Source organism: Strix aluco, chromosome 1 (assembly GCF_031877795.1).
Source record: "Strix aluco isolate bStrAlu1 chromosome 1, bStrAlu1.hap1, whole genome shotgun sequence".
Classification (NCBI taxonomy): Eukaryota; Metazoa; Chordata; class Aves; order Strigiformes; family Strigidae; genus Strix; species Strix aluco.
Genome location: NC_133931.1, coordinates 43784285 through 43790284, shown reverse-complemented (window position 1 = coordinate 43790284; position 6000 = coordinate 43784285).

The following is a 6000-nucleotide window of genomic DNA, read 5'->3' as shown; positions in this document are numbered from 1 at the left end:
TGGACACGATAACTAACTGCAGGTGGTACTATTGTGTGATCTTGCAATAGAATAAGGTAGGAGCAGAAGATTGTTGACTGTCCACCACCAGCAGCTTTATGCTACTATGAGGGTGATTCTGCTATGTGCCTTCTGCATTACAGGTCTCTAATATCTCATTCCTTTCTAAACTATTGCACAGGATTTTGATGTAAAACCCAAGTGCTTATTCTTAATGCAAATTTCAGAATATAATTGCTGCCTTCACCTACCTAAAACAGAGTCACTGTTCTGGGAGGTACACAGTGAAAGGATGTGAGAAAATTAACAGGAAACAAAATATTTCAATGAGAAATAAGGGAACAACTGTTCACAGTGAGGGTGGCCAAGCACTGGAAGAGGTGCACAGCAAAGCGGTGGGATCTCCATCCCAGGAGGTATTCAAAACTCAACAGGACAAGGACCTGAGCAACCTAATATAACTTTGAGATTGACAATGCTTTGAGCAGGAGGTTGCAGAGATGAGCTCTGAAAGTCCCTTTCAGACTAAATTCCATGGTTTTATGAAGCCTTACACATGATAAGGGGGGTAAAATTTCTATATTGTAATAGGGAGTTCTATTAGTACTGGAGAAGGGAAGGGAGGATGACTGTTCCCCTCGTGTCCAATTATCATGTTTTGGAGAAACAAACCAAGATCTCTTCTCATAGGAATGTAGACATTAAATAGATAACATTTCATGTTACATCTGGTGCCATCAAGATCTTTCGCCTTAAGGGATGTTTCACAGAACAAGGTGAATTACATAGCACATCCTCCTTTCCTGACTTATTCCACATGCAGATATGGATTAGCATTCAGTCAGAGGAAGTGAAGAGAAATATACAGGCTAAAAAGAATAAAAAAAGTTCTAGGATCCCAGTATTGATTGAAATTTTTGTCATTTTTTCCCTTTTTTCCTTTCTCCATTCTGCAGGGGAAGTTTCAGTCTTCCAATGCAGATGTTATAGCCATGGAAGGAAACCCCATAATCATGTGGTCACAACCACATTTACTGAAGTGAAGAATAAAGTTCTGATATTCTGGATGGTTATGTGTCAAGGGACCCAAAAGCTATTCTCAAATTCCATGTGCAAAACAACCCTGGTCAGGAGCAGTCATAATTCAGTCTGAGTCACCAACTGATTAGTTATATCCTTCATATTTTCCTTCAGTAAAGCCTGATGTAGTATTTGTTACAGACCAAAACTTCTAGGGAGGAGAAAAAATGTTATTCAGGAGATCTTAACTGTCTTACAGTTTTGCTGGGTTTTTATTAAAGATCCATCTTGGAGAAAAATAATTCCATAACTTAGCCACTGTAATAAGGAAAATAACAAAGCACGGGCATTTGTATTTCAGCTTTAGTAGCCTGGAGACCACTCAAGTCTTTCAGAAGTTTTGATCAAGTTTAGACAGCTGCATTTTGTATTCCAGTTACTGCTGCACTGTTGCTTATTTTTGGTTCTGCAAGTGGATTCCTTTTCTCTAACAACTTACTTAACTGCCCTTCAAAATCTCATGGTAGAATAACAAAGCCATAGAGGGATTTATGGAACTAATCTCCAATACAGCAAGAACTACACAGTTTAGTTTAAGCCCTTAAATAAGTTCGTAAGAACCTATTGAAGTTAATGAATTTAAAAACATTGCTAAGAGTTTGTCAGACCAATGAAGCAGGACGTTCTTGTTCACAAATAGGACATTAAGTCTAAGAAATGTGAGGAATACATTGAAGTTTAGTGAGTTTTGATTACCAGAAAAACCTCAAACCCAAATGACAACAAAAACAGACACAAAGAGTTTGTGGTTAGATTGGGTTTTTTTCAGCAACTGGTTTTGCTTCTCTTCCATTATCCTTGCTATACTGTACTCATATTGTACTAATGAACCTCCTTCTTTTTTTTTTTTTTTTTCCTCAAATTCCTGTTCCTAACCCTAGCATCTATACAGCCCAAATCTCTGTGGGTGTTCTGATTTTTATCATAGTTTGATGCCTGGTTCTGACAGAAAGACAAAATATATATATATATATATACTTGGTTGTAGGGTGAGTTTTCTTTTGTTTTAAAAAAGCTCACTGATACCAATCATGATTTGAACCAGTTTAGAATTGACTTCTAAGCCTGCATAGTTCAACTGCTGACTGCCTGGATGCCCCTCCAGCACACCAAGATCTAGCACTTATTCACATTACTGCAGAGCCAGAACTCAGCTGCTTCCACAGACTGCAGCTGTGGGGAGCACAGGGCAGAGAGATTAATTTCCTCTGTGGTACACAGGCTCATCTTACTGGGATGATGTTGAATTGAAACCAACAAGATGTGATAAACACAGGTTGATTTCTTGCTGAGTAATGCGATGCAAAAGACACCATGTACATGTCCTCCCATAACAGCTTCCCAACCCTCCAGCCCTACCTCACAGGGCTCTTTATTTGTCCAAATCCCGGGTATATAGAAGCCTGCCAACCCTGGTCTAAATCACAACAACCTGAAGATTTGCCACAGGCCTCATTTACTCATGTGCAACTTTGCTTTGATACTATCACAAAGATATGGCACATAATAAATACAGAAAAACCTAATAGAAGACACCACACAAAAGCTACAGATCAAATGGAAATAACTGCTCTTCTCTGATCTAGAATAGATAATCCAGAAGGAAAGACTGTAAGAACCGTGTTTGTCAGTCTAGAGAAAAGGCTAAGGGCAAGACACTACAGTGTACAGACATGGAAGAGTTCATCACAGGGGGGCAGAAAACGTTCCATTCCCAGCTTCCATTTGGGACAGGAAAATAACCAAAGGCTTTAAAATCATAGCAAAAAGTCAGGGTTTGAAGAAAAAGTCAGGGTTTGCCTGAGCAAATTATCTGGGGAGATTGTGGCTTTGCCATCACTGCATGTTTTTTGAAAGAATTTATACAAATATTTGTGAAGATTGGTAGAAGATAGGCTGATCTTGATGTCACCTAGCATGCAGGTAAGTTAATTCCTTTGCACCTAATAAATAGATCTATTAATCAAACATCTTCTCTCCCTAGAAGGCAGGAGTCACAAAAGAATCCTCTCACTTGAATATTTTTGCGCTCCTCCACATCTATACATTGTACTGGCAAATAAGTCAGTCCCAAAGGCAGAAAATGAGTGTGTTTTCTTACTTCAGAAGCTGCACACTAGCTCCACTGCTGAGCTATCTTCTGTAGTGATTGATGAAGCACTCCTGCAAAGCTGAGTTATGTGGCTTTTTTCTCCTCACTTGAGATGATTGAAGTTCTTCAAGACGGACTCAGTTAACCAGTGAGGGGGATCTCTCTCACATGGGTTTGGTCTACATAAGGAAGGGATACATCCTAAAATTCAGACATGGATTCATTGAATGGAGAAGGTACAAGACTCATTATGAAGAAATCTCAGTTCTTAGGGGGAATTCATGAAGTCATTTATTCCTTTGTTACTCATCTAGTTCACCAGATAATGATATTGAATATTATCAAAGAAACAAACATGATTTACACTGCTCAAAGAAAAAGACATCTGACTTTTTCTTTTCTTAAGTTGGACAGCATGAAGTACTTAAAGTATTCAGAAGAAAACACAGTCAGAGATATTCTGTATGCACAGATAATGATTACAAATTAGTGTCTTCTCAGGGCATGAGCATATGGTGTTATCATGCCTAATGACTGGCTGGTACAACTGTTTGTCAGCAGGCACAGCTCCACCAGCTGTAATGAGGTCATACCTCATTGACCAAGAGCTGAATTTGGCCTACAGGTTTTAATGGCTCCTTGAAGAGCTGCTGTACTCATTAGTCCAGACTTCCAAATCCTGAAAGCTTCGCCTTATAGGGGTTATCAGGTTATTCCTAACACTTCTCATTTCTCTTTGCTTTCAGCTGAAAGGAAGGTGCTCTGTGCACCTGCTGAACCATTGAGATGCATGCTGTGACCTGGACATATCCACACAAGAACAAAAGTACAGAATTTCTAAGTTTATAGCAGTCAGCAATAAAAAGTCAAATATATATATACTGAAATTAAAGTCTCTGTGTTATTTTTTCTTTTCTTCACATTCCTACCTCAGCCTCACATGGGACAGAAATGAAGACCTCTATTACAAGTATGAAAATGAAAGAATCAACAAAGTCTCTTTTTTGTTCAGTTTTGAGTTTGTTTTTTTTTGGTGGGGCAGGGGGAGGGATTTGCAAGGACCCTGCAAAGATTAAAGAACTTAAAAATCCTATATTCCATATTATTAGTTGTTCTGATAACTAGAGTGCTCTCCTGGGGCTAGTCATTGCATTTCTCTGGGTTTCCCCTCACCTCCCTCCCCCCCGACTCTGCCCTTCATATCTTTGATTGCCTTTCTGGGAAACTGATGTTATAAAAGGGAAAAATAAATTTACTTTGATGGCTGTCCATGAGACCTGATATCTTTTGATGCCTCCAAACACTACAGCAACAACAACAATGAACACCCAATAGTAGAGGCAAGTTGTTTATCTGTGTGCTGTACAGACAGTTATAATTCCCTGAGTAATGACACCAGTTCACAGAAAAACATTAGAGATTTATTAGGCTAAAAATCTATTTCTTCAGCTGCCAGGAGAGAGGAAACAGACAGATTCCCTCTGCTGGTCAGATTCCTATTATAACTGCATTTTTGCCCCTCCACAATTGAAAAACAAGATATTCACTCCACAGAATAAAGTTATTGCTAGAGTTAGGGGATCTTTTCTGGGGAGAGGAAGGTTACCACTTCAGCCAGGCAATGATACAGCTGAAAGGAAGGGCGTGGGTATAGACACCATGGCACAAGCGTTATGACAAAACTTTTGTGCACATTTAGGTGAGGTCATCTCCAGCACTTGCATGTAAACAAAGAAGTGCCTATAAGGCATCATTATGGAGAAATTCCCTAAGCCCTTTCTAGGAACTCAGCATCCTGGCATGCCTCTCATACCAATGCATGCAGTGTGAGGAATGGACACAATGAGTTAGACAGGTGTTTGCAGTTGCAGGGCTACAATCCTGTTGGGATCACAGAGACATGGTGGGATGGCACCCATGACTGGAGTGTCACAATGGAAGGATATGGGCTCTTTAGGAAGGGCAGGATGGGAAGACAAGGAGGAGGAGTTGCCCTTTATGTGAGAGAGCTGTTGAAGTGCATAGAGCTTTTAAACAAATCAGAGCTGAAGAATACCAGTTTTTCTTCTCCAGGTTATAGTAGCCATGTATCAGCCATGGAATGAGCCACATTCTGTTCATACATGACAATTTGAGAGAGCAAGACTGCTTCATCCAGCAACAGGCACACTCTCTTTGAGCTTACCTTTAACCACACAACAGAACACAGAAGAAAATAATTAAGTAGACTGATCCAAGGGGTGTTTGCGACCTGTGAAATCAACTCAACAACCCTGGATAAAAAACTACCTTATACCATTGTGTTAACACAATATTCCCTTATCAAGATTCCTTAAACAGAGGACCTAGTTTATCTGAATCCCTGAGTCCCTATTCTGAGGCTGCAATGTGCCTCTTTATTTTAAAATGGAAAATAGAAATAAATTACCTAAAACAGATATCAAGACATTTACAGTTCCAGTCACTACCAGTTCCCTTCTCATCTGGACATGAGAGAACTGCTTTGATCTGCTCTTTCTCAATCTTCACAATCAGCTCTTCAGTACTAATTGATACAATTAGCCCCCGTTTCCCTAGTCTAGTCACTAAACCAAGAGCAACCCAGCCAGCTTCTAAAAAAACAACAAACACACAATCATACAAAATCAGCCAGAAATAGCTTGGGCATAAAAATCTGGCAGCCATAAAAGGCAGAAACAAAAAAGAAAGGACAAAACTATCTCCCGCTTTCACCTCTATTACATAGAAAATTCTTTTCATTGGTAGTGGACAGGAAATCAAAGGGGTCAGTGAGCAAAAACACCCTGAAAAACAACCAATTGGGCAGA